The sequence below is a fragment of the Phacochoerus africanus genome, chromosome 11, assembly GCF_016906955.1.
Source record: "Phacochoerus africanus isolate WHEZ1 chromosome 11, ROS_Pafr_v1, whole genome shotgun sequence".
In the NCBI taxonomy this organism is placed as follows: Eukaryota; Metazoa; Chordata; class Mammalia; order Artiodactyla; family Suidae; genus Phacochoerus; species Phacochoerus africanus.
The window spans coordinates 31,681,601-31,689,127 of NC_062554.1; positions in this window are offsets into that span (position 1 = coordinate 31,681,601).

Consider the following 7,527-nt stretch of genomic DNA (forward strand, 5'->3'; position numbering starts at 1 on the left):
GTCTGTGATCTATACAATAGATTGCAGCAATGCTGGAGTCTTAACCCACTGAGCCAGGCCAGGGATCCAACCCGAATCTTCATGGACACTATTATAAACCTGCTGAGCCACAATGAGAACTTCCTTATTTCTTTCTTTATGCAATGATAGTTGAAGGGCTCAATATTAAGAAAAAAAAATAAAAAAAACTTTCTGTTCTCTGGATAAGGCCTTCAATAAGGACTACATTTTTATAGAATCCTCTTGCTTGAAGTTTTTTCCATCTTGTCAGTGTCACACTGTATTGATGGTTTTACTCTGTGTCAGTGTATTACCCTACAGGGGGCAGAGAGATTGTGGTTAGACTCTGAAGTTTCACTTTCTTTATTTGAATCTTGATTTTTTAAACCTTAATATTCCAACTTGTAGCATGGGACACTAATAAGATACATAATAGATTAGAGTATTACATGAAATTCTCAATAAATAGTAGCTATTATTATTATTATTAATTGTTTCTTCTGGCAATCCTAGAAAAAAGGTATTACCTAACTTTATAGATGTAGAATTACAGATATAGATATAAAATTGTAAATGTGCAATAACAAAGTACAATAAGTTTAAAAGCTTTTATTTTTTTCTTTATAACCAGTGCCTCTCATAGGAAGTTATAGATTATTGTTGCTTCTTTTATCCCTAGTTAAGGAATAGTTTCCAATAAAACTGATGATAATTTTACTCTTCATTATGATGCCAGAACTGAGCTAGTGTGTGGCTCAGTTCTTGGTTATATCAAGTTATTTGACTTAAAAATGCATTACAAGATATAAATGTAATAGGTATGCATTCTCAGGTATGGGATCAAAAACAACAACTAAATAAGAACCTTTCATGTTACTAGCATTGCTAGGTGGGATGGCAAAGAGGAATAAACATAGTTTTAAACACCAGACTTTCCAAACCTTTTTTTTTTAATAGTAGAGGAAAACAGCATTTTTAGGTATGCTTGTTCAAAGCTTTTCATATTGCTTTATAAAAATTTTAGAAAAAAACTTAAATTTAAAAATGAGACCTCTGTAGTAGACAGCCTGACTGGTGGCCATTGTCTACAAATGTTAAGAATAGAGAATTCTTATTGTTCTCCAAACTGAACTAGCTCTAAAAAAGAAGAGGTTATTCTAACTTTAAGCAAATACAGAGCTAAAAGAGGGGAGGAAAATGGACCAGGAAGGAGGATGAGACCACATTTCCTTCCCAAGCTCAGCTAGTTACCATTGGATGAGGCATAATATCCCTTGGAGTTTTATTTTCTGTTCTTACAAAATCTAGTGGTAATAAATGGTTGCTTTCTATCATGGATGCTTTCCCAGATGAGATAATGTACATAAAACAGCGATTGTGGAAGCTTTTCAAGTGTTAGAAGTTAATCCAAATATGAAGAATTAATAATATTTCACCTGAAGCTTAAAATAAATAAAGAAAGCATGCTAAATTAAAGTTTTATTCTAATGGTATAAGATTCCATAGACATTATTTAGGGGCATAGGTTGAATTACTACTTCAGTTTCATTATAAGATTTAATGCCAGAAATTCCCATTGTGGCTCAGTGGTAATGAGTCTGACTGGTATCTATGAGGATGCAGGTTCAATCCCTGGCCTCATTCAGTATGTTAAGGATCCAGCATTGCCGTGAGCTGTGGTGTAGATCACAGGCATGGCCCAGATCCTGCTTTGTTGTGACTGTGACTTAGGCCAGCAGCTGTAACCCCAATTTGACTAGCCTGGGAACCTCCATATGCCCCAGGTATGGCCCTAAAAAAAAAAAAAAAAAGAAAGAAAAGAAAGAAAGGAAAAAGATTTAATGCCTTTTTTTTTTTTTAAGTTTCTGATGCTTTAAACCTCAAAGATGTCTGAGCCTTGTTAAGAATGAAACAATAATCCTATAGGGAATATAATGTTAATAGGTAAGTAAAAAAAAAAAATAGTATGAGGTAGGAAGGAATATCTTCAAATACTTGGATTTTAAATTTCTTTAAATTTATAAAATTCTTACCCAAGACAAGAATCTTATTTACTAAAACTTTTCCATAGAACATAATAGGTATGCCATGTGATATTTTAACAAAGAGCCAGTGATGTTTAGAAGAAAAGCTGACTAAAGAGTGTTTGCCTTCTGGTACTCAGCAAAGCCTCTCTAGAGTTCCTTCATCTTCTGTGTCAACTTTCTGTGGCTTCCATGGTGAAAAAGGCCTTCCTAGGATGGTGAGATGGTTTCTTACTAAAAGGATTAGGAAAATCATCATAGGAAAGGAGGTTTTGATTTAAACCTTCAAGGATAAAAAAAGACTTAAAAGACAATTAGCAAAGTGGGAGAAAACACACTAAATGTCAGTGGTAAAGAATAGAATAACAATGTATTCTGACACTCAGAGGAGATTGCTGTTATTGAGTTCATTGTTCTTATTTCCCTTTACTTGTTTTATTTATTTATTTATTATTATTTTTTTTTTTAGGGCCGCACCCATGGCATATGGAAGTTCTCTGCTAAAGGTCCAATTGGAGCTACACCTGCTGGCCACAGCCATAGCAACAGGATCTGAGCCATGTCTGCGATCTACGCCACAGCTCACAACAATCCTGGATCCCCCACCCACGGAGCAAGGGCAGGGATCAAACCGCATCCTCATGGATACCAGTTGGATTCATTTCTGCTGCACCACAATGGGGACTCCTCCCTTTACTTGTTTTAAACTTAAGAATTATACTTAATTTAGTATGTCTTCTTTGTACAATTTGCTAGGCTAAAACTCTCTCCTATGTAGCAGAATCTTAAGTATTACCTGAATTAACATACTCTTAAAAGGTGTATTTCTAATTGAGGCACATCTTTTTTATCTTTAAGAATGAAAAAAATCAAAGCACACCAAAAGCTCCAGGGATAGACAGAGCAGGTGCTGGCTGGGCCCATGGAACTCTGAGCTGAGTCGTGATTCACTCTGAACTATACTTGGTCTCTCCCAAAACCAACTCATAATATCCAAGAGTGAAAAAACAAGGTTTGACTTTTATTTCTTTTGAAACTTCTTAAAGTTCTTTACTTGAAGGGCAAAGAGGAATGGTCTTGGTCCTTTTTTGCCCTGATGCCTGTTATTTGTAAGATGTTTGAACACTTCCATGAATTGTGGACTTTTAACACATTTATGGCTTCACTTATTTCTCCAGATCTCAACCAAACACCTAAGAAATAAATACACATCTGTGTAGAAGTGTTATCAGGGCTCACGTATGCAACAGTTTAAGTCTCATCAGAAAATCTTTGCATCTTCTCTTATAGCTATAACTGGAGAGATATTAGACCCTAACTACTCTCAAACTATTTCTAGCCATAGTCACACTCATCTATAGAAAATAGAATCCTTTCAAAAATACCTTTTTATTAACCTAAGTTCCAGCACCTCACTTCTCAAAAAGCCTCTCCCCAAGAGGCTTGTGCTTGGTAACAGAAATCACACCATTTTCTATGGATAAGCTATGTTCTCCTTTCTGAGGCAGGTGTCACAGGAAGGTGTATTCTTTTATTTATTTACTTCTTAGATTATTGATCAATCAGCTACTCTCTAATGAGGCAGTTCTCTGCGAGTGTGCCCGGACTGAGTGTGGACAGGTACAGGTATGCAGCAAATAACTGGATAGGGAGAGGCTATAACTCAGGGCTGACTGAGTTCACAAGGACCCCGTAGACATATAGAAGTTGCCCTAAGGAAGACAGGGAAAACCTAAGAGCAGTTATGAGTGCAAAAAAGAGAAATCTCTACTTTCCCACTTATCTCTGGGATCACTTCTGAGTCTTTGGATGCATTTTATAAATGTGTTCCTTAATTCGTTAGCAATAGTGTAAAATTAGCTAGCTTTCAATTGTATTTACAGTAACTACCTAAAAAGCGCAGCTAACCCAGAGCCACCTCCTTTGCCAAAGTTCACATTGTACTTTTGCTATAAACACACAAAGATTCATGGGAATGCTCATTGACCTTCAGAGCTAGAACACAGAGGAGTTTTAAAAGTACTGTACATAGGAAGCTGAAACCTTTGTTAACATAATTGAGAAGCTGATTTGTTACATTTTCTTTCAATTGCTGTTCCTGGCAGTGAATTGAATATGACCATATAAGGAATCACAATCTGCTATGGAATTAACCCACATCTCTCCACCTCCCTCTGGCTCCCCCCCCCGCCCCACTAGTACGTGTTCACTCTTTCTCTCTGTCTTTCTTTGCGTAAGCGGCCCTCATAAAGTGAGTTGATGCTCTGTTGATATACTTTAATTTAGGTTCCTCAGATGTTGAAATTTTTATTTGGAAAAGAAACATAAAAATAAGTCACAATAGCAACAACAGGATTTTGAGAAAGAATTAGCTATGAAATAATTCCTAAATGAAATGCCGTTGCAGATGATTGTGGGGACAAGGTTTATTTACTGTGGCATTTCCCATGTGATATTACGGTTTAATTTTTTTCTTAAAGTTATGTTTTCTCTTTCAGTAGTCTGTTCTATTCTTATTTATTTAACGTCTTTTTAATGACACTGTCAAACCATGGTAGTTTTCCTACTTAAAGATAAATGTCTTACGGCCCTTCTTTCTTGCTAAATTCACTCCACTGTTCTTATAACATGAAGTTCTCTAATAGACATTCATGCTTTTCGTGAAAGGGCTTTCTCAGTACCCTGTTCTCCAAAGATTTTTTCTGAAGAAAGTTTGCAACTGTTAATAGTTTCATGCTGTAATTTTGACTTGTGATGTCCTTTTTGGCCAAGCTCTCCAACCCCAACGGATCCAGCTCCGGATTAGGTTCCTTTGGGCTACACTAGCTTCTCTATCTTCTGTGACCTCTAACACTAGAATTGAAGCTTATGATTTAAGATTTACATATAATATGTCTTAAATTTCTTGAACTTTTGTCATGTATGCAATATTCTTAAGCTCTAATTAAAGACCATGATTTGATTGTCAGTGGGCATTGCCTTCTGCTTAGATAACCCTCTAAATTTTTGAATGGCATGTGATACGACCCTGATGTATGTTGGTTAATGCCTTGGGAACAGTGAGGGACATTCCTCCTTGTCATTTTTCACGTCCTTAATTGATCTGAAGAAATGTTTTCTATTTCATTCCCCCTAGTCATTTTAAGCCAATTTAGGTCTTGATTCACTAAAATATGATTCAGTCTGTCACTGGATCAAACATTTAGATGATAACCTATCTTTTTTTTTTTTTGAATCATGGTCACTTTTGGAAGATAATGCAGTTTCATTCAACTTCTAGGCCTACTACACCATGATTTGAAATATCTTAAAGTGAAAAGTGTATCATAGAGATCATTCATTTTACATTTGGAATCACACCAACAAGTTTTATACAAATTAGTGATGAGAGATGTAGATAAGATATAAATTTCCAGAACTAATAACTCTCTATTAAACTTTATTCTTATTTTTATTTTCTATCCATTTTAGCCTAAAAAATAAGAAAGTAAAAGATCAAGTTCATCCTTTTACTGATGAGTAAGTCAAAGATCATAATCAGTGGAGCAGAAATGCCCACTTCTGTCATTGCTTTTGATTAAGAAAATAATGATAGGAGTTTATTGTGTCATAGAACCACTCCATTTATCTGTAGAAATATGAGAAATTCATTTTGCATTTTCTATAAATTTTAAGGCATAAAATATGGATAACAAATTATAATTCCCTTAGAGTGTAATAATATAGTGGTGCTAACTGAAAAGGGAGCTTAAATTCAGTTCATTTATATGTAAACAAAATTAAAGGGAACCCACAATTTACTAGCCTCTGTATCAGCTGAAAACCCCCTTCTTTTGGGAGTTCTACCAGATCACTAACATTCTGTGGTCAACCTGCAAATCAGCACCTGGCTCCAACTCATACATTCTCACCCTCTATGACCTTGGATGAGCTGCATGCTCTCTTGAGTCTCAGATTCTCTATTTGTGAAATGAGGTGGTGGAATTGATTTGTTTCCTAACATGTTTTTGTTGTCATTGCTGATCCCTCTAAAAAGTTAATGAAAGCAGTGGAAAACACATGTACACATGGACACTAAAATTATACACAAACTGGGTTTGGAATTTAAGCTGCCTCAAAGCCAGTCCTTGAACCACAGACACAGAACCCATGGACCAGATGATTTTGAAAGGCCACTGTAACTCTAACATCCTATGACTCTCTGGCCATATTTTTATTTTAAATCAGCTTAAATAGTATAATGAGAGGAAAAAAAACAAAGTAAGAAACATATAATATTTACAAGCAGAAAGTTATTTCAGGTGCAACACATATCTGGATAAGAAGATCAGTTTTGATTGTGATGCTAGAATGTGGTAAAAATAATGAATTTAATATGCAGAAATAAATAAAATACATCAGCACTAACAATGCATTTTGACAATAGATTTTAAATGATAAATTGTTGTTTATTACAAGATGAATTAACTTATACATCTTCTAGAGGTACATGTTCTTTTCAGGTCATTCAAAAATTTCATATAGAAAAATATACTGATTCAGAGAACAATTAAAACACTATGACTTTCAAATTAATACAGAAGACACTATTAATTTGAAATACATATTTTGAAGATAATTTTTAAATAATTATCTTTTACATTTAACATGCACACTGTTAAAATCTTCAGTTGAAATTATTTCACAATTAATTTTGACCTAATCAATAAATGACTTCCATATTTCTGTTTAAAACATTTATCCTTGGGGTATAGTTTGAAACAATTTACTTATTATTTTGAACAGTTATAACAATAGGATTGTCTGAATATAGCTGAGAAGAAGTAAAATACAAATTAACATTTTGAATTTTAATGTTAAATTCAACTTTAAGAAATTATAATGGAAAACATGATTTGTTTTTTAGACCCAAGGTGTTATTAAAAGGAATAGGTAGATAGGAGATAGAAAGACAAAGGGAACATTGTTTTTACATATCAAACAAGAGCTGCTATTTCAAAGATAATTAAAATTTACTGAAAATAGAGTACAGAAAAAAAAAGTTTTAAAGCAGGTAAAGTACATTAGGTTTGAAAGTATCACAGATCAAACTATCAATATTTTAAAATTCATTAGTGTTGTATACTATAGCTATCCAATTTTATAAATGAGAGGGAAAAATCACTTTGGGGAATTCTTGTAAGAACCGTAAATTTCAGATTATTGATAGATGGAGATATATACAAAATAAAAAGAGTAAATGTTTCTTTCATTTTTCAGAAATGAAGTGGGAGTACTCAAGTTCAAATGGTATGAAGTTAAAGACAACCACCAAGAATTTATAGCATAAATTAAATAAAAATCCGTTAAAGGTTAGATTGAACTACTGTTATCCAGATTTCAATATATAAAGACAATTTAAGGAGTCTAAAATGAACTAAATAGTACTATAAGTTTCAAAATTTTTGAGATACCTATATATCAAGTGATCTCATTATTCAGATAAGGAAAATGAGGATCATAT